This window comes from Heloderma suspectum, chromosome 1 (assembly GCF_057233095.1).
Source record: "Heloderma suspectum isolate Gila_16-S chromosome 1, 16-S_ref, whole genome shotgun sequence".
In the NCBI taxonomy this organism is placed as follows: Eukaryota; Metazoa; Chordata; class Lepidosauria; order Squamata; family Helodermatidae; genus Heloderma; species Heloderma suspectum.
In genome coordinates this window covers 113,785,054-113,807,434 of record NC_139458.1, presented here as the reverse complement: position 1 = coordinate 113,807,434, position 22,381 = coordinate 113,785,054, and the positions used below count along the sequence as shown (strand labels likewise).

The 22,381-nt window shown below is 44.2% G+C and overlaps 1 long non-coding RNA gene across 1 annotated transcript; it reads left to right on the top strand.

The window, feature by feature from the left end:
- Window positions 1–3,794: 3,794 nt before the first annotated feature.
- On the top strand, window positions 3,795–22,092 carry LOC146357694 (uncharacterized). Its single transcript, XR_014786819.1, has 6 exons — window positions 3,795–4,368; window positions 13,022–13,244; window positions 15,447–15,600; window positions 16,196–16,273; window positions 21,520–21,621; window positions 21,885–22,092. It is a non-coding gene; the product is annotated as an uncharacterized LOC146357694 (long non-coding RNA).
- Window positions 22,093–22,381: the final 289 nt, after the last annotated feature.

The following is a 22,381-nucleotide window of genomic DNA, read 5'->3' as shown; positions in this document are numbered from 1 at the left end:
GATAACATGGTTTTAAAAACATGAGAAAGGCCTTTGTGATACCGCAACGAAGTCCTTTTCAGAAGAAAATACCTATATTTCCAACGATGCTAGTTCAGAAACACTATGGCCAGTTTTATCACTCCCCCTGCCCCCATGTCTTTGAAAAGCCTCTTTTAAAGTATAGATAGTGGTGCAAGCAATGAACCACCCAGCTAGCTACCCAGAAGCTATTAGCTACCCAGAACATAAAAGTCTCTCAGAGTGTGTAAATAAAGAAAAGAAGAATGGTAAGCAGTAGGTGACATTTGTCTGAGGAAGGAGGAGGGAAGGGAATTCTTTCTTCGATGTTGCCATTTGCTGGAAAAACACATTCTTTCCGATGTAAATAAATACAGTTTCCACAGTGCATGAACTGAAACAATATCACCTTGAAGGTTTTGCTTCATAGAAATGTCTGCATGGCTGCATAATTCTGAGGCCACTGCAGCTCTTTTGTTTTGTTTTGTTTTGTTTTGTGGCGGGTGAGGTCTGTGTATTTCTGGGGCTCCATTTGGGGTAAAAAAAAAAAAAGGTTGTGACTTGTGTGGCCCAAAGATAATTGCTGCCTTAAATGAAAGCAAGGCAGAGGTACTGCAGTTTCCTGGCATCTGTGCGGAAGTCCAAACAGTTTCTGAGCTAGAGCTATGATTCCTCTTCTTTTCCAGCTGCTGACTGGCCAGGCTTTGTATCTGCACACTCTTGATTCTGTCTCCTCTCAACCTTTTGAGTGGGGCGGGGCAACTTGTGGCCAAAAATTTTGGCCTACAACTTCCATCAGCCCTAGCCAGTATAGCCAGTGGTGAGTGATCATGGAAGTTGTAGGCCAAAATATCTATAGAGCCACAAGTTGCCCACTCCCATTTTTGAGGACGCCAGTAACTCTGAATTATACTGAAAAGCATATCTCATATTGGAGCATTTCTATAAGTGTACCTATGGGCTAGCACCACACATCTGAATAGGTAAGGGATGCATTTAGGAGCCCCTCTAAGTCAGGGACCGTGGTGGCTTAGTGGTTAAGACGCTGAACTGCAGACCGGAAGGTCGGCAGGTCAGCAGTTCGAGACCCGAGTGCCGCGTGAGGGAGTGAGCTCCCGTCTTCAGTCCCAGCTTCTGCCAACCCAGCAGTTCGAAAGCAAGAAATTGCAAGTAGATAAATAGGTGCCGCCTCGGCGGGAAAGGTAACAGCGTTCCGTGCACCTCGGTGTTCAGTCATGCCGGCCACATGACCACGGAAGCATCTTCGGACAGTGCTGGCTCCTCGGCTTAGAAACGGGGATGAGCACCGCACCCTAGAGTTGGACACGACTGGTTGGGGACACCTTTACCTTTACCTAAGTCAGTGCCCAAATCACTTCCCAGCCACTTTTGCCAAGCATAGGCCAAAGGCCTCTGGGGACTAAATGCAGCCTCCACAGAGTGCAGGAAAAGCAAGGTTCCAGATTGCAACATAGGTAGGTAAGAATGTTGTTTGAGCCCATTACAACTTATAACCCACATCAATAGCAAATCAGTGGACTTCAGTGTCTAATAACAATACATATGTTAAAGCCAGACCAGATCCAGGAACATCCAGTGTGAGTTTTTCATAAGATTTTATACATTTCTTTCCAGTGTGATCTGCGATTCTTGTGCTGGGCCCTTATTCCCTCTGTCTGCTATGAAATTGGGGATGATATCAAATGTGCATGCTTCCTGCTCCCTTCAAGAATGATACCCTATGACAGCCTTCCCCAACCTGGTGCCCTCCAGATGGGTTGGATCACAACTCCCAGAACTCCCAACCATTAGCCATGCTGGCTGGGTCTGATGGGAGTTGAAGTCCAAACCATCTGGAGGGCTCCAGGTTGGGGAAAGCTGCCTAGAATAAATGGTTATCTTGGAATTTCTACGGTGGAGGTTGGTGGCTCCAATTTCAGCGGGGCTGTGAATCCATTCTGGGTTTTAGTCAGAACCAGCTGGAATGCTAAAGGAATTATCCAAGGTGCTGAAGCAATTTTGGGATTGGGGTCAGCACCTTGGATAGCTCCTAAAGGAATTATCCAAGGTGCTGAAGCAATTTTGGGATTGGGGTTCAGCACATTGGATAGCTCCTAAAGGAATTATCCAAGGTGCTTAAGCAATTTTGGGATTGGGGTTCAGCACCTTGGATAGCTCCTAAAGGAATTATCCAAGGTGCTGAAGCAATTTTGGGAATGGGGGTTTAGCACCTTGGATAGCTCCTTTAGAGTTCTCACTGGTTCTAAGTAAAGCCCAGAATGGATGTATGGCCCCACCGAAATCGGAGCCACCAGCCTCCACTGAATTTCTGACAGTGTAATAATTGGAGGCCTTCTGGTAAAGGCTGGGCAGCCATCTGCTGGGGACACTCTAGCACTGCGACCCTATGATGCAGATGCAGCTACATGTCAGAATCTTGGAGCCCCTTTCTCCTCCCCCCCTCTAGAGGAGAGAAGAGAAGTCTCCACATAGTTAAGCTTTGAAATCCACAGATCAATAGGTTGGGTGCTCAATAGGGCTCGGTTGTCATATTGGGAAGCACAAGGCTGGCTGGCACTTTCCATTGAGAAGTGAAGTGCTATTGTTTGGCTCTTGTGATGGCCTCATTTGCATCCCCGCTAGAAAGGATTCGAGTTTCATGTTAGCCTTTGTAAGAGCTGATGCAGTTGGATGCGTTTTGTAATGTCTCCCCTCCTGCCTCTCTCTGCCTGCACTGAATAAAGCTATTGATTAGCATTCCAGCTAGGGAGGAGAAAGCTTGTGGGGCCTAATTTTGAACCTGGCTTGCAGACTGTAGATGTGGCTGCATACTGACTTATTGCTATTGGATTCCTGCTCAGGCAGTATGGCAAACAGCAGATTCTTTCTTGTTTTTTTAAATGCAACTCCAACTTATATCCCTCCCTCCCACAAGGTAACCCCCACCCCTGAACAGATAGCAAGGCAGGGAAAAAAAGCACAGTGAAACAGTAGGTGCTCAGACATACTCCATTCATTTTAATGCGGCTAGAGCACAAGAAGGATTGTTGCCTTGCATCTATCTTGAAAAAGTTAGCATATCTGTGTGTCTAATGCACACACATGCACGCTGAGACAATGTCGATTTAGTTGAAACCCTACCTGATTTCTACTCCCCCACCCAATATTGCTCCAAGTACCATTTTAATGATTTGGCATACATGAAAGATAGAAGATGCATTTATTCCTTTCCCATTGCTTTTGTCTGTTTATTCAGTTCTTTCAATATCATTTTAAGTGCACTTGTTTTTATACTTCTGACTGGAATTTCAGCAACTGTCCCATTAAATTTGCAGGCTATTATTATCTTAGAGAAGCCCATTGAGGCATGTGTTCCATAATTGTTGTTGCTGCTGTCGTCGTTGTCATCATTAATTAATTAAAATGTCTTTGACAACTTAAAAAAAAAGACTCAAGGTGACATACAACAAATATTAAAACATACAAAATTTAAAACAGCAGAAACCATTACCTATAAAATACTAAAATGTGAGGCAGATAGTCCTTATTGTCACTAGAAGACTTCAAATGAACCAGACAGGGAATTGAGTGTAGTGGGCTACTAAGGATGAACAGTCCATAGTGTACCATGTCACTTTCTCATGTGTTCATTTCTAAATCCCTTCAGTCCCGTTTCTGTATTAATCTGCAAGTTATTTTTTTTAAAACCTGCACCAAAAATCTGTATCTAAATACATATTTAAAACATCTTTTGCCACAGGCCACCTAATGCGAAGAGAAAACTCCCTGGAAAAGACCCTGATGCTGGGAAAGATCGAAGGCAAAAGGAGAAGGGGACGGCAGAGGATGAGATGGCTGGATAGCATCACCGATGCAATGAATATGAACTTGAGCACATTGTGGGAGAGAGTGGAGGACAGGAAGGCCTGGCGTGCTATGGTCCATGGGGTCATAAAGAGTTGGACACGACTTAATGACTCAGCAACAATCGCAACACATTTCTAAAAGCATTCTCTCTCTTAAAGTATGCAGCACAGAGTGTACTTTATCCTAAACAGGCCATTTTAAATGCAATTCAGAGAAATGCAAAATCCCAAAGTAGGACACATTCCAACCCACACATCCGTTTGGGAGGTGCGGATCAGGACAGTTTGTATCGGAATTGGCACAGTTTGGATTCCTCAAGCAGCCCTTTGGGCTACAGAAACAGTGGGAGGGAATTGGAAGCTGGATCCCCTGCTCCCTCTTCTGCTCCATTGACATGCTGGCAAGGTGTGGGATATATGGACCCCTTCATCCTTAGATGACGTTTTCTTGGCTGAAGCAGAGGAATACCGTATGCAGCTTTGTGCAAGTGCACAGACCTGGGTGAGTGCTCTTATACCACTGTGGGAAGGGACTGTGGTATTAATACAATGTGATTTCATTTTTCCTGTTTTTTACTGTTGTCTTCCCTATATCTCCTCACTTCTACATATATTTCCCTTAAATAGTTAAGTTTATATCTTACTTCTAGTATCTTATCACTTTTATTAATTTCTCTCATTTCTTAAATCCACCTTTACTTCATTTTTGTCGATAAAGATTGCTTCTTTCTATAACTTCTCTTTCTGCTCCCAGTAGATAACCTTGTAGACTTCAGGCGCCACAAAGTACTCTTGTTTTCTTTGCAATGTAACAAATGTGGTGTGAAAAGAAATAGAATGCAAAGTTTGACCCTGAACACAAGCCTGAATTGTAAACATCCTGAAATGTATTTTGTAACCCAAAACATTTACATGTCCATTGAGAACATCACGAAATGTGAAAAGGTTAACTTTTAACCATTCCATGCCATGTGCATATGAAGTATTCTAGCCCAGGTCAGGAAGGGGAGGTGTGAATGGAGAATGCATGGCTTTATTGCAGGAAGGCCAAACGGGGGTGCTCTGGTATGTGCTGAAGATTGCCAAAGTATCAGTTACAAAAGATGGAAATGGGCCAATAAAAGAGGAGGATGGCATGTGATGACCACAGAAGCAACCTTGAGAAATGTTGGGGAATCGGAAGGAGATGTCAGTCTGTCTTCAACAAATGTCAATCCTGGAAATTGGGAACATGATGTATTATCAACAAAGAACATAATGAACCCCTCTTTGATCTCATGAGCCCCAACGAGGGAAAAGGGCATAAAAGCCCTGAATCTGCCATTGTTCAGGAGGGGCGTGGTTGCATCTGGATTGTTTGTATGTGCACATACCAACAGTGCCCTCGATCCACGGGACACGTATTAAGTGCTCTGGCCAAGTACTTGATAGCATGTGGTGAGTATGTGTTGGGTAAAATTCAGGGAAAGGATTTTACTGTCTGCGGCTTAGATAAGGCGCAGTTATCTTTGTTCTGTCATACTTAACCGTTTGGGTTTAGGATATAAGACAGTAGGGTTAGGCTTGGGCCTGGCTGACTCTGGGTCACCGTTGCCTCAGTGGGCCATTTGTGGCTTGGACTGATCTGATCTGGAGCTGAGCAACAAACAGGGGCTAACTGTATATTCAGTCATAATGCACCACATTTGGGTAACTAAGTTCCTACCGAAGAGGCGTGCAACCTCTTAAGCCTCAGAGAGTGTACAGCTCTCTGGGAGGGTTCTACTTTTGCTTATTTCTTTTATCTCAATAAATCTCCTTTTCTTTCATCTACATTGGTTGTGTGCGTGTTCTTCTCCACCTCATAAGATCCCAAACCTCTCAGCCTGATCAACTGAATGGTCCTGGGTAAATTGAAATCCATATTTCACAGTATAGTGCCTGGCTATGGTGTTATAATACCCAGGACCATGATATAAATCATGCACGTTGGAAGTTGTCAAGGAAAAAGGATCCTGCCGCTGGGACCGGCCCCAACCTCCCTGCGAGGGAGGACAGCCCAGGACCTGATCCTGGGGTCCCCTTACCAAAAACAGGACTGGCCAACCCCAGCCTTTCAGTCCCCCAAAATACCCAGTAGCCACCCTCTTAAGCCAAGAGGCACTGAATTAGCACTGAGGTTATGCAGAGAGATCACACCAACTAAAGGTTGGATAAAGGTTTATTAAGATCAAAATAAAGGGGTAGAGGGAAAGGGAAAAATGGAAATAGTAAGTTACACAGAGGGTACAAAGCTAAATCAGTTAACTATATACAGAGAGCTTCATGAATGCACACCCAAGCAAAATAATAAATCTACCTTGCCTATCCTTGCATACCTAAGTATGGATCTCCCTGGATAGCAACCAGCCATCTGCAGGTCCAGGACCACCAAGATGAAGGGAGGCCCCATGCCTCGACCTTAGCCCACTTTTAAAGCCCAGCCCTAGCAACCCAGGGCAGATTTTGCCTCAGCCAGTCATTGGCTCAGTCCCTGGGTGGACTGCCCTGGCCTCTGAGAGGCTGGAACTCCCCACCACCTCCAGCTGTTGGCACTTTCTAGGTAGCAGGGGCTGCGTCTGGCCTTGGGCAAAGGGATGAGCAGCCTCTAGATTGCAAACAATTCCAGGTGGTCACATCTGACGTGATAGCCTGACCCAATCTTATGGAGGAAAGCAGGCTGTTATCCTTGACAGAAGTGCTTGAGAAGCTGCCTTGTCACGTGGAGTTAGTAATACGCTGTACTAGTTAATCCAGGTAAAGGTAACCTGCAGTTGAGTTTGTGCTTGTAAGGATCTAACTGACTCCATGGCTGGCTGGGGCATGCTGGGAGTCGTAGTCTGATACATCTAGAAGGCCCAAGGCAGGGCCCAGGTATCATGCAATTCCTAACTGCTGTGATCTGATGTTGGATTTCCCATGAATAAACTCCAATTGGGCTTTGATATAAGCAGGTGACATAAATGTATTTGTCCCATGGAGAGTAGATCACAATTTCCTCAAAGGCCGGGTTACGAATGAAAAGGACAGTGGACTCAGATGATGGTCAGAGGCAAAATGTGGAGTGCTATCATGGAAGATTCTTTTCAAGGAAAAGCTATTAGTTTCTGGAATAGAAAGGTAGAAGCAGTTATAATATAAGATAAAACACAGACAAACAAGGGGGAACGTACAATCTGTGTTGCTTTTAAGTTTTCTGTTGTCTTGGTAATGGACCTCCTTATGAACTTGTGTCTATTTTATCCTTGATCGCTGTGTGACAGGGACATGTTATTTTTCTTTATTTAATTGATGAGGAATTTGAGGCTCAGAGACAGAGGCTCAGGCTACCCAGAAAGTTGAACACAAAACAGGAAACTGAAGCTCGCTCTGTAGCTGAATAATCAGCCCAGCCAATCACCTCAGACATCACAGTCGGTCTCAGGATATCAAGAGCAGAACCCCCAAACCTGGACACTTTTCCCAGCTTTGCCTTCTCTGAATTCACACAGTAATGAATTTGGGACCATAAACACCCTTATTAAAGATGGGTTCTAAATCAATTGTACAGATAATTGTATTTAAAATCTCTCTCTTTTTCTTTTAAACTGGCAATTATAGTCTAATCAGCCATGCGAGAACAGCCTAATAGTGCAAAATTTTGTTATGGGTGTTGCATAGCACATTTGCAAATGGAGATTTAAACTTGAATGTCTAATGCAGCTAAGGATGTTGGAGAAATCCGCAAGAGATTGGGATGGGTTTGGACTTTTTAAAATCGGCCCTGTAGATTCCACAGCAGACCACTTTTTCTGAGTGGCATGGATTCTGTGGACGTGCAGACTAGTTTTTTTTAATTTGGGGGACAATTTGTGCAAATGTGCACATGCGCTAATGCACATTAGTACAAGTGTGCAAATATGCAATTGCAAACAAATGAAATTCTTGTACAAAAAATCTGATTCCATCAATGAGTAGACAGTGGGACAAAAGATGCCGGACAATCTGCAAAACAGAGGCAGAACAGATATAACAAAATCTGTACATCCCTAAATGCAGTCTTCTCTTACCTGTCCCTCCAGATGTGCTGGACTAATCTCCCACAATCCTTAGCCACCAGTGCCAGTGGCTATACTGGCTGAGGACTGTGGGAGTTGTAGTTCAGCACCATGTTGGGAGAGGCTGGTCTAATGCTGAGGTTTCAGATCACACAGGAAATATTCTAACAATGCCCTTCGCTCTTCTCCTTTCACCTCAATGCACAACTATTTGAATGGAGGTTCTGTTCTGTCTCCCATTTCAGATATTCAGTGAATGTGTCCGGGAGGAGCAGAACCCTCCCAGACTGCCTCTGCCCTTGAACTATGTGCATCGATTTGAAGGTCAGCACAGAGTCTACATAACTCTCCCTGCAAATTTCATCCAGTTCTGCCAAGAAATAGAAAAGTTACTAGCAGTTCCTTTTAAAAAAAATATATGAAAATATAAAGGCATATGAAAATATAAAGGACCCCTGTACCTATTTCTTTGACATTGGTTAGGTATAAGACCCTCCCAAAGGGCTACTATGCCTGCAAATATCATCTGATTCTGACTAAGGGGGAAAAAGGTTATCACTAATTTTGGATTTCCCATGGTAGTCAACAGAAGCCCAAAGCCTCAGATTTCTGAAGCTCAGCTCAGGTTTGGTAGTGAGTTGAAGCAGACTAACTCTGAACCAGTCCAAGCAGGTGTGGCCCATTTTCCAAAGTGACAAATCAAGATTGAAGGGCTGTGTGTGTCCATGCACATCCCTAATATTCAACTGTACATGCATAGGCCTCTACTTATGCTACTGAGAATTTTCATAGTAAAGATGCTGTTGTTAGTCCTGCTATTACATGTGACAATGATACAAGATGAGATGCACAGCATGTATTTTACAGAATGTGGGAGCAAACAGTGGAGAACATCTCATGTGCAAGGCCCATTCAAATGACTCAGAGTTATGTGCTGCTGTGCATCTCAACTGCAGCTTTGGCACAGTTTTTTTTAATTACCTTTTTCTTCAGGCAACCCCAACCATTCAGAAATAATGCAGACAACATGATGATGCCATGCTTTCAGATAGCCAGCCATATTTTGGCTATGTGACAACATTGCAGAGCGAGGGCCATTTAGCCAATCAGGTCTGGCCAAGTAATAATGGGCTGCTTGACATGACAAGAGGGTGGCTAATAAGCCACAGGTGGCTTGTTAATCACCCTGCATGTGCTGGTCACATTATGAACTGATTTACATAGTTTCCCTAGCTGGGTGTGGCTTCTCATGTCATCTGAAGCCAGTGAGGGTGGCTTGTTGGGGTGGTCAACAAACCACCCAGAACCCATTGCCTGTTGTAGGGTTGTGGGGTGGTTTGTTAACCACCCCAACAAGCCACCCTCGCTGGGTTCAGATGACACAAGAAGCCACGGGTGTATGTGTGAATTGGCAGCCTGGCGCCCCTAGGTGCCACAACTCACCATGGCTTAAATAAGCCACAGCTAGGGATGTTAGAGAATTCCACCACGGATCTCAGTGAGGCCAAATGCCAGCGCATTTGGCCCCCCGAACTCCGTGGCGGAATGGCCTGCCACCCCCCCGCGGATCCCCCCTGGGACAAGACTTACCTGGGGCGGATCTTCCGGGCAGCTGCGGTGGTGGTGGCTTCGGCAGCTGGTCTTCTGACCAGCTGCTGCCGCCATTTCCAGTCTTGGTAAAAAAAAAAAAAAAGACGTGATAGGCTACGTAAAGATTTACGTAGCCTATCATGGCTGGGTTAAAAAAAACAACACACGACATGATAGGCTACGTAAATCTTTATGTAGCCTATCATGGCTGGGTGGGTTTAAAATAAAACACAAACCCGTGTACGCAAATGGCGGCGGCTACGGCCGCCGCCATTTGCATTCCTTATTTTTGGCCGTCTTAGTCTATGTAAATATTTACGTAGACTATGACGGCAAAAATAAAGGGGAACGCAAATAGCGTAGCGGGCGCTATTTGCGTCCCCTTTTGATTTGCCGTTTTAGCCTACATAAAGATTTATGTAGGCTAAAACGGTGAATCAAAAAGGGATGCAAATAGCACCCGCTATGCTATTTGCGTTCCCCTTTATTTTCGCTGTCATAGTCTACGTAAATATTTACGTAGATTAAGACGGCCAAAAATAAGGAATGCAAATGGCGGCAGCCGTAGCCACCATCATTTGCGTATGCGAGTTTTTTCCCCCCCAGAGCCCTCCGCGGCTGGAAATCCGGCTGCGGATGGCTCTGGCCTAGCTGGGCCTGGCTGGCTGCTCCGCGGAGCTGCTGTGGAGCACAACTGGCCATTCGAGGATTCCGGGGGGGGGAGGAATGGATCGCCTCCCCCCCGTCGAGGATTCCGGGGGGAGGGATGGAACGCCTCCCCCCCCACCATCAACATAATCTGCGAAAGGTAAGTCACTTTCGTACATCCCTAGCCACAGCGGGCTGTGGTGATCGTGAGAAATAGGTCAATGTCATTGAACAAACCAGATTGCTAACAATGCTTCCTACCCTTAATGTGAATGAGTATTTTCACCCTGTTTCACAGTTCACCACCCTGAAAAAAATAATTGAAATGGATGCATTTTGTACAGGTTATTTTTTTCCTTTTTTTACCAAGCTTCCCCCCCTGCCCCATTTTGGTTCAGTCCTGATTAATATAGTGTTCTCCTTTCAAACTAACCTCCTAGCACAGTGGATTGTTGCAGTCTGCATAAATTGAAGCATAGCAGCCCCAAATGAAATGTGTTAGAACATGAGACTGTCACTGTTCCAGTTCTTTTCTTAACATCTTTTTTTTTTTTTGGTAAGCGCTTAGAACCTGGCTGGATCTTGCCCAGTATTGAGAGCCTCTAAATTGACATCTGGAACAAAGATATGAATACAGCTTAATTTGATAGTCACATGCTGAAATTGATATTTTGTGAACTGCTCAAATGTTTCCAGGTGTATGCACGTAAACATAACATATAATATAAAAAGGGGCAATTTAGGAGCGCTAAATGTGTGGAATGATTTATTGACACAGATTTAAGCATAACAGATTTAATGTGTTCTTCTTGTTGTTGTTGTGTGTGCTATTTGTTCTATGTCATTATGTGAATGGTTTTATACTTTATATAATGCATTTTAATGTTTTTTTTAATGCTTGTGAACCACCCAGAGAGTGTCAGGGTGGAAACTGAGCCGATAGAACCCCAGAGCAGTTCTGATTCTGAGGAGCATCAGCGAACTGTGGGAGAGGAGCCAGCTCAACCCTCACAGGCACAGCAGCTGGCAGAGATTCCTCCTGCTGGCATTCCTGAGATAGATAGTGATCCTAGCAGTGAGAAAGTGCAGGAACGGGGCTTGCTAGACACTCGATGCAGACGCAGAGAGCGACGAGCGATGGAGGGTGCGGAAAGGAGGCGTAGCGCCCGTTTGGCGTGCAAGCAACGGCCGCCTCCCGTGGACCCAAGGGAAAGAGGGAGGATCTCTCCCTAGCCCATAAGCTCAGGGTCTCCTTCAAACGGGGATCAACTGCCTACTCGGAGCATAGGCTACTCTGCTCCTTGCCTAGTCGCTGGTGATTAGCATCTGAAAGAGTCATTAAGTTGTAAAAGGATTAAAGCCTTGAAAAGAATCCTTTCGTCTGTGTCTTGAGTTGGCTATTGGAGTCTACTGAAAGAGGCCGCTAGGGTGCTCCTGACAGAGAGCTTTGGCTATGGGGTGGTATAGAAATATAAAAAATGAAAATGAAATGAAACCAGATTTAGTGTACACCCCAAATGCCTCTGGAACAGGACTGGATGACTTAAGAAGAGGCTGCTTATCTACCTTTAGAACATTTGTGTCAAGGTTGGTTGCAAGCAAGGCTGGGATGTGACTGTGTCTGAGTCACTATCACTGGAATGGCCTTTGACTGGCATGCCTGAAATGAGTTTGTGGCCCCAATCTACCTCTTAATGAGCAATCTACAAGGTGGCAACTCTGCTTGCTCATCTCAGATGAGAAATGAATCTGTGTGCAGCCCTGACAAATGGAAAAGGTGCTTTTGCTCCAAAGAGGGGCTAGCAGCATTAACTCACTCAAAGCACAAACACATCAGTTAAACAAGAGAGCATAGCATTGATGCAGGTTGGACATGGCTCTTGACATCCGCATAATATGTTTTTACCTGTTTGTGCAGTTTAGTTTTAAGGAAGGTTTAGTAGAAAGATTATGAGATTGAACATATCCATAGCTGAAATCTTTTGCTTGCTGATTTACTCAGACTAGAGTTTATACTTCTGCATTAACATTTTATTTCTTTTCTGCCTTTTCCCTATGGAAGGCAAAACAGTATCCATAGGGTTCCTGGGCAGTCTCCCATTGAGGCACAGAACAGACCCAAACCTGCTTAGCTTTAGGGATGTACAAATCCCTTACCTGGCTCTGTGCTGGGGCATCTGCGGGGGGGGGGGGAGGCACTCTGTGCCTCCCCCTGGAATCCTCCCCGGCCGGCTCTGCTCCGTGGTGGCTCCATTGTAGCAGCCGCCATTTGCGTCCTTGCAAACAGCCATGATAGGCTACGTAAATACTTATGTAGCCTATCACGGCTGCAAGAACACAAATGGCAGCCGCAGCAGCCCGGCCACGGCCGGCCGGGAGACCAGTTGGAGCCACCATTACCGCTACTGCAGGAGCCGCCACCGGAGCCGCCACCGGAGCTGTCGCCCCGCCGCATCCACCCCAGTTAAGTTCCATCCTGGGGAGATTCCACGGGGTGGCGGTGGGGTGGGAGGCCGTTCCGCCATGGATTCTGGGGGCTGGATTCTAAAGAATCTGGCCTCACTGGAATCCATGGCAGAATTCTCTGACATCCCTACTGAGCTTCAGAAGGGATGCTGCAGCAGGTGTCTTCAGACCATGTCCTTGGACCAATAGCATATGTACAGCTTCTTTCTTTGGCCAGGTGGCTGAGGGCATTTGGAACTGCAATTGTTCTCTGGAGTTGGAGACCCATCTAGAAAGTGGGCTGAAACATAGTTTGAGAGTATGTGGGCTGATTTAATTATGATCAGCATGTAATGCAGTAGGGCTTTTCTACACAAGTCTGTTAATCTGCTGTATCTACTTTTGGTTTCTTCGCAGAACTGAGGTCCGAACCCTACATGAGGAACATTTCCTTTCCTGCTTTTCTAGGTGCACTGTGGTATAGTGGAAGAGCACAAATACACAAGAGGAAATCGCACTTTCTTTCACCATCAGAAATAACACCCCATTTTCCTTGCTCTAAAAAAACTCATCAAAAGTACTGTTTACAAACAGAAGCGAAACTAGAGCGTCACGACGTTGTCTAAAGAACCCATAAACTGTGAGTAGGGAATGACACTGGGCTGATCTACACTTACAGGTTGTTTTTTTTTTGCTTCCAATGAGGTTTCACTGCCCGTCTTTCACTACGCAGTACCCACCTCAAATTGGAACCGGAATTTCCCGCTTCCGTGCTCCTGCTTTCAATACCCTGATATCCTGGTATTTCCCCTTAATGTGCTCTGATTTTCCGCCTTCGCTACCATATCTGGTTGTAGTTTCCTCCCCTGCCTGTCCATATATGGTGGTATTTGTATTTCCCTCCCGTCCAATCACAGCTCTCGACGGCCCCATGTTGTCTTCCAGCTACTGATCGCATAGCTTCCTCAGCACTCAATGTTTCCTCAGCAACACGCAAAGGGCTGGATGTGCACGCACTTGTCTGATCTCGGAAGCTAAGCAGGGTCGGCCCTGGTCAGTAGTTGGATGGGCTACTGCCTGGGAATCAGGCTTCCTGCATTAAGCAGGGGGTTATTCTATCCCTTCAAATGAGACTAAGTTTTACCCCCTTCTATCCTCTGCTTTGGTTATTTTTTTTTTAATTAAGGTGTTATCTCCAAAGAATTGTGGCTTCTCCGCAATTTCTCCCCCCCTTAATTCAGGCATGATCTTCGAAGATTCGAAAATTCAAAAATTCGAAAATTTGAAGATTTGAAGTGCGCACACATCCAGCCCTTTGCTTGTTGCTGAGGAAACATTGAGTGCTGAGGAAGCTATGCGATCAGTAGCTGGAAGACGACATGGGGCCGTTGAGAGCTGTGAGCGTGGTGGGCATGGAATCAGCAGAAACAGGAAGAGTTTCTGATCCTCCAATGAGAGCCTCTGTCTTTAAGAGCAGGAAAACAGCACAGTGCTCGAGTGTGAACCGAGCTCATGCATTCGATGAAGCACCACAATTGGGAAAATGGGTGAGTGTGGATAATCACGTTTTAATGCAAGAGTGCTTAACCTGACAGGACACCGAATTCATTGCGATGGCGGGCACAGTGTAGATCAGCCCAAGTGCACAACAAATGCCTAGTGTAGAAAAGCTTGTAGTGTCTAAGTCCCTCCCTGCTTTGTAGATGGACAATTCAGAGTGCAACATATGCATGTTTAGACAGAAAAAAACTCCTACAACTCCCAGCATGATGCGAATTATAGGACTTTTTTCTGACTAAACATGCACAGGATTGTTCACTTCGCAGCTCTTGCAAGCTGCTGCAATGGTACTGTAGAATAGCTGGTTTGCAAAATGGAGCATATGTTCAAAACCAACCCATGTACCTTTGCTTTGACCCATCTTTAGCCTATGTTCAGAATTATTAAATTAGATCCTTTTCCTTCATTAGGATACAAAGTCCTGCATGTAATTTTGCATGTGCTTGGCCCAATCTGCATGTTATGATAGCTTTGTGAAGACTACACATCTATATTTTGTAACTGTCATGAAACATGAAGTTGGCAACTGTTCCATGTGGGGACTATAAACTACAGACTGGCTTTTATACACCATTAATTATGATTCATCACATGAAGGGCTGGCAGAGTGAGGCAGGAACAACAAGCAGCATTGGATGGGCAGTGTGGCAGGGGCAGTGGTGGCAGCTGCCTGGCTGTCCCCTTCTGTTGGTGGATGGATCTGTGTGTTCTAGTCTGTAGGCCGATGGATCTGTTGTATTCCAGTCAGCCTCCCCTAAGTGAGCCTGGTGCCCTCAGATGAGGTGGGGGATAGTGTCCTGTCACCAGTGTTGAAGTAAGATTAAAATGTGGGTATGATCAGCTTCGGTAAGCGAAATGTGTGAGTGTGTGTGTGGGGGCATCTTGTCCTTTGCCTCAGCCAACAAAATGTCTTGGCTCAGCCCTGACCACATGGTTTCTCAACATTTCATAAAAACATTTTCTGCTGCTACTAGTCATTCTGGGCATTGGTGGTATGGAAACGCCCTGCAATGGCGTCAACGCATAGGACACACTCCTCTGTGGTTGGTGACAGTGGCCACAGGAAAGTTCTTTGAAGCAATTTATGTTTCTTATAACATGGAGTAAAACAGCCCAAAATGCCACTGATTTCAGTGGGATTTATGTGCCCATTATTGTATCAGGATTGCTATCTAGATCCTTAAAACCTGTGTAGATTAGGTAGCACTTTTAACCTGCCCAAAGTGAGGGGTTGAACCTACCGCATTTCATTTTTAATTGGTATGTTTCACTTTCATTCTAGGTCATCTGTTTCTTTCACTCTGCCAGAGCGACAAACTAAACTAAAATTACGGATGAGATACTACAACGCTTGGAAATTAGCAAAAGGGCAAAAAAAGCGTAAACAGACAATAAAGTTTCTGATCCAGAAACAAAAGAATGTAATTAAGTAAGAAGTGAGTATTATGGTGGCAAATAACAGCAGCACTAACTTGAGGAGTCCTGGATGGCAAAGCTAATAAATTAAAAGAATGCCTATTAAAACTGTGGAGCTGCCTAAGGGAAAAACAAAGCTGAAGCAAAGCAAGGTAATATATTGGAACCATGCAGTAAACAGAGGTAATGGGTTCAAAACAGAATCACCACACACAAAAAGCAGAGGGATGCCATGAAACGTCATCTCTGCCAGAAGAAATATGTGTTCTTCAGGCTGTTATTAATTCAGGGGAAAAGACACTTTTATTGTGATCTATTTACTTCTTTTTCTTTTTTTTTTACTGAAGAGAGTTAGTATAGGCTATAGACCCACACTGATGAGAGAGAGACAGTGAATGAGAGAGAGAGAGAGAGAGAGAGAGAGAGAAAGAGAGAGGTGTATCTGGAAACTCAAGAGGAACTGTGGATAAAATAATTGGCTTGCAATAGAAACATTGTTCTTTACAAATTACCAGTTCTAGAGGGGCAGAGTTTTTATTGCTCTGAAGTTTTTGCGCAGACGATCTTGTAATGCTAGACCTCAGTAAACAAAGGAAATCATCCTTGCTTTTTAAGTTTCCATGGGGTCATGAAGAGTCGGACACGACTGAACGACTGAGCAACAACAAAGGCGTATTTTGACATGCCTGGAGGGTAAATATTGTTTTACTTTTTCTTTTTTTTACCTTCTTACCAGTTGATAGCATGACCACTAACTGATAGGGATGACAAAAACATCTGAGACAAAATGCTTAGTATCTCATCTGATTTTCATTTGATATTTTTGTTGGTGCTGAAAATAAATAAATAATAGTAATTGCAATAATACTCCCTTGTCTCCTGCAGCTCATCATAGCTGAGGAAAAGTGAACTCAATGCCTTCGTCACTTGCATTGGGACAGGCTGTGGTATTAAATTGGTTACTGTTCCTTTGCACAGAAACAGCAAATCAAAGAGGAGCTCAGATGTATTGGCTCCCTGGATACGAATATTGAGTGCTGTCTTTTTCATGACCCTGACACCCTGGCTCAACAATACATTTTGTTCCAGAAGCAGCAGCAAGGAAAGCTGCCAGAAACAATCATAAGGCCCTTGATGGTTGCTGTGGGGAAGGAACAGTTGTGCACATGCCTCCTCTATTTATGAGATAAAAGGGAGTTACTCCCATGTAGCTACGGAAACATGTACATGCCTATGTGATTGCTGAGCCACCATCTAGCCAGCAAACTATGAGAGCACCTTTAAATTGGCCAGTCCAGACCCTTGGCAGGAAATGTGGCCCAATCCTGAAAAGTTCGCACCCGCTAGACAGGTCAACAGGTTCAGATGCCACCTGGGCAACCCTCATGATACCTTTTGTTTTGAATACACTGCTCCTGCCATATATAGCTTGCTAGATGGAGCTCTATCAAGTGGCTAGAAACCTCCCGGAACTTTTTTTCACTCCCCAGAGCCAAACTCTTGTTCCCTTTGTACTGACCCATCCTGAGTCCAGGCTTGGAACCATTATGTCTTTTGCACTCTTTGTTCCAAAACCTGTAATTGCCTTGGAGTTTGGGCACCAGTTGTTCTTTTTGCTTGGACAGCCCTCATGCTTGTAGGTTTCGCTCAGCTCTAAGACTGCTCATGATCCTTTCCTAGCATAATGCTCCACTCCAAGCTGGTGGCTATTCCCCATTTGCAGGGCCAGAGTTCCCCGATTTCTTCTTGAACCATTTTGATTCCTCATTTGCCTACAGGGATCTGTTTGCCTTCTATACCCAGAGGAAAAAAATCTGGTAAAATGCCTGCTGGGTTCCAGGCATAAGGAAGCATAAGCTGTGAGCTTCCTACTTCCATTTTTGGTGCCTTGTAGAGGGAGGCAACCTGGACATATGAGTTGTCAGCTTTGAGTCCAATGGTAGTGGTCAAACAGGGGGCCTAGACCAGGGATGTGCATACAAGCAAATCTCGAGTGCATCCAAGTTCTCCAGATTCCACTTTGTTCCAGCTCATGACAGTATCAGATTGCAGTCTTTGTTTTCTTCTTTTTGCAGGAAAAGTCATGTGTATTTTCATGCATATTTTTCTAAATGTGCATAACAGTTGTGCACATTTTTGAAATGTATGCATTCTTCTCCCATTGATTAAAGCATGTTTGTATGCATTTTTCAAAAGTACACATTTTTTTCATGGGCATTTTTCAAATGTATGCATGCTGTTCAACAAATTTGTTCTGGGTCCGTGAATCACAAGCCTGGAAATGTATGGACCTTGACTGCAGATTGCACCTGAGCCCGTGTTTGGTCCAGAAGGTGTCACAAATCCCTTGGCCCCCTCTATCCTTAAGCACTCTCTCACACACAAATAGAGAGGCTTCAGTCTCTTGCCTTTAATTCATTATTCACAGGTTCATTACAGATGCAAATCCTCGAAGACTCTCTGGCTACAACCAGAGGATCAATGACAACAGGGGATCCAAATGGGATCACTGAAAGTTGCCCGCAGTTTGAAAGGGAGGCTTTCTGGCTAGGCTAACTTAGGGAGGGAGGTCCTGTCCCTCACGTGATGCTCCCCTGTGTAGCCTCTCACACATTGCTAATTGGGTCGACTGTCTGAGCTCTGCCCCTGACATTTCCCTCTTAGCTCTGCGCCGCCACCTCACGTCTCTTAGGTCACAGTCCTCAGTCCCCTCCTCCTGCTCGCTGCTTCTCACAGAGGGTGGCAAGGGGGAAGCTTCATCTGGGAGTTGGTGACCTGAGAAGCACACCTGCCCATATCTGAACTGGCTTGTGAAAATGCCTCCCCCAGTTCTGGTGGCTCCTCTTCTGAATCTGAGCTGCTAACTATCTCCCTGCACTCAGAATCAATGACAGAAGGTGCAACCTGGGTAAATCCTGATTAAAAAATGAAGTGAAATGAATTTCTCATACATCCCTAGCCTAGAGCACTGAGAAGCTGCTGTCAAAGTTCTCAAGCCCAGCATAACCATTTTAACCATCCATTTAAAAACCTTTTTAGGAGGAGCCCCATTTTTCAGTTCTCCAGTCTAAATGTTTAAAAACCAAATTGTGGTAGTTCTGGGGTCCAGCTAAGCCTCCATTTGCTCTCCCCATCATCACCACAAAGACTAAAAGGCCACAAGGCCAACTCTGTTTGGATATATCCGCCACTGGCTGTCCCTGGAAAATTTAGCTCCTCAGACTGCCTAAGAGTTTTTCTGCATGAGGCTGTTAATCAGCTGTATCTACTTTTGGTTTTGTCACAGAACTGAGATCCAAGCACTATACGAAGGGTGTTTCCTTTCCTGCTTTTCTGCTACATAACCTCTAGGTGGCACTGTGGTATAGCAGAATAGCATGAATACACAGTGAAAAAAGAGTTTGTTTCACATTCACAATTAAATGCTGCAATTTCCCTGCTCTAAATTTTTTTTGCCCGAAGTGCTGGTTGGACAAAGAAGCAAAACTGTAGGGTCATATCATCATCTAAAGAACCAACCTATAAACAACCATGAGCAGGGAATGATAATGCATGATAAATGCCTTGTGTAGGAAAGCTCAAAATCACTTGAGGCTTTTGCTTCATTTCTGAATTTGTAACTAAAACCTGAGAAACCTTGGGGCTAGCCTGTGCCCATAGCATTTTTCCAACTATTTGTAACCAACAAGGAAGTGACATCCTCTGGGTCCCACTTACTCTGAACCCAAATAATTATAACCACTTATTCGCTATTTCTTCTCTCTTCCTCCTTAATCTATCAATTTCTGCCCCAGACTACCATTTCGACCAGCACTCAGGTTCCATCGGCTGCATAGCACCCCAATCCCTTGCCTTGCCATTCCCATGGTGCCTCCTAATATTCCTTAACTGTCAAAAAGTAACTTGTTCAATCTCCATCTTTCATTATCTTTATGCTAGGTCTATTAGAACTAGTATATTGGTTCATGTACGGATATACATGGGCAGGTACACTGACCACACCGTTCTTCTCTTTTGTAATGTGTGCATATGTGATGCATCCTTGGCTGCCATTGGCATTTCCGAGGTGGAGATGGAAGGTGCATGGACAGGCCTCTGTGCCAAGCTCGGAGTGCCCATTAGGCACAGAGGCAGAGCAGGGCTCTAAGCTGTTGGGGGCTTGTCCTCTCCCCACTCCAGGTTCAGAGCTGGAGAGAGGAGCAGGAGATTTTCTCCTGACCTCATGCTGCATTTCAGAGGAGCAGTACGAGGTCAGGGGCGAGACCCTGTCCTTTGGTGGGGGAGGCACCTTGGCAACAACACATTCTTAATGGACCGGCAAGGCCAGACAAAATTTGTCAAGTTTAGAACATTGGCATTCCAGCGTCCAGATAGTGTAGGCAATATTAATATGTAATCAAATACTGATTGGCTGAATAACAAGCTGCAGTGAACACACTTACTGTAAGGCTGATGAATGGTTTGAGAAACAGGAGTACAACTGGATTCACGTTCAATGATTGGAGGTTGTATTAATAACTACACGAAATGGCAAATCCATAAAAGCTATTGACTGTGAATGATACTGAATTTTCTCACGCGAGTTACAAGTTGGCCACTACATCTTTCTAGGTTATCAGCCTTGAAAATAAATGGTACTTTTATTCCGGTGTGAAAAAAGGGAGAAAAAATCCTTTTCTGGGAGGCCCCAAAGAGCCAAGAGCTGTGCATTTATTTATTTGTATAAACATTAATATGCTACTTTTCGGGGTCATATGGGGCTCCCAAAGCAGCTCACAAACATAATTAAAAAACAACAACTAAGGGCACAATCCTCTGCATGTTTAGATATAAAAATGGCCTACAGCTCCCAGCATGCCCCAGCCAGCATGGCTCCCAGCCAGCAAAACCGGAGAGCATAAAAACTAAGCACATTTCAACAAAACGAGTTTAACAGTCTTTCTGAAGTCTGGGAAGGAAGAGACTAAACAAGTCCCCTGAGGAAGGCAGTTGCAGAGCCTGGATGCTACTATGGAGAAGGTGCTTTACACTGCAGAGTACTTGCCAAGTTCACCTCAGGTGGTGGCAGGACACAGAAGAGCAAATGACCAGAGGAGAAGCAGAAGCAGAAGCAGGCATGCCTGAACTTATTGAGGCCTGGCACTTTTCAGAAAACAGGTTTCCTTCCTCAGAGAGTTGAGGAGTTTAATTTGCAGTCTGCAGAATGTCTCCATGGAACAAAACCTGTCACTTTTCCAAAACCTATTGGAACCTTGAGAAATTCAGGGCATGTCTGAGAAGTGCAGTCATTTGCTGCATTGAATGCCTTTCTCTTGTGACATTTTGAGAATAGAACAGCCTCAGAAGATCCTGTACTGGGGATCCTGCCTTGAGACCTCCTCTACATCAGCCCATTTAGGGCTTTTCTACATGAGGCTTTTAATCCACACCTTTACTGAGGCTTTTGCTTCCAGATTCTTTGTGGCATTAAGATTGGCTCCTTTACACGTTTTTTTTTTCCTGGGGTTTTTCTTTCTCTGCCTTTTTATATGTTTCATTTCACAAACACTAGATGGCTCTGTAGTATAGCAGAATTGCACAATTACACGAGAGTCTTATTCCATCATTTCTAAATAATACCACACTTTCCTGGATCTAAAAAAGCTGTGGAAATGGATACAAAGCACGGGAGAGGCTTTGGAAGATGATGATACCATGTAAAGGACCTGCAGACTATCGTGAATGAGCAATCATGAGCCCACAATATTATTTATTTATTTATTTATTTATTATACTTACCATCCAATAGCTGAAGCTCTCTGGGCAATTCATAACAATTAAAACCATAAAATACCAGACAATAAAATAAAAGCCTCATGTAAAAAGGAAGCAATACCTAACACAATTCCAAGTCAAAGTTCCCCAGCAATGAACTAACATTATAGCACTATCTTTTTCAGAGCATATGAACAACTACCATGAACCAACAGTGAAACCACTGGAGCACCATCGAAGATTTACCACTTTGTCCTTGAGAAAAGAAAGCAGCTTTAATTTATCAGGTTCCTCTCTTTCCCAACTCTTCAATAGTGAATGTTGTTATATGCAGACTTCTGTAATGGCACACATCAGTTTTGATTAAACAGAAGCTGCCTAGATATTCAGTATAATGCTTATGTAATGCATTATATGGCAGAGTGATTGTACGCTATAATAATAGAAAGCTGTCATATCATAGTGACCCTACTAGAAATGATAATGTCAAGTGATGACTACTGATGCTGGGAAAATAGCAGGAATAACTGTTGGGTTTCTTTCTCTTAAGGCATATGCATTTGCAGTTCCAATTTATAGTGGAATTTCACAGTCACATCATTTGCAGAATGCAAGATGGCCTGAAGCACAGAGACCAATCATTCTTGGTTTCCTTATGAAGCTAGAGTCTTGTAAATAGCATTGACAAAGTAATGAAATCTCCCCCCACTACAATATGTGATGGTGCTGTGTTCTGAAGTTTAATAAATGTTTTGATTAAAATCAGACCAGTTGTCTAAACTCTGGTTGCTCTGGGTTATTATCATTGCATTTTTCATGCCTACCACCCTAGTTGTTTCAGCTTAAAATAGGACATTATTTTTGAAATGACAACACTGATCATTTTGTATTTGTCATTGATTAATTTTTCTGCCTATAATTCAGAGGCTTATCCCTAATAAAAGTATCACGCACAATGATGCAATCTGAAAAACTTTAGTACTTTAAATGTGCTCTCAAATATGCAATCTAATTCTGTAATATTTTGCATGGTAGATGGCAAAATTG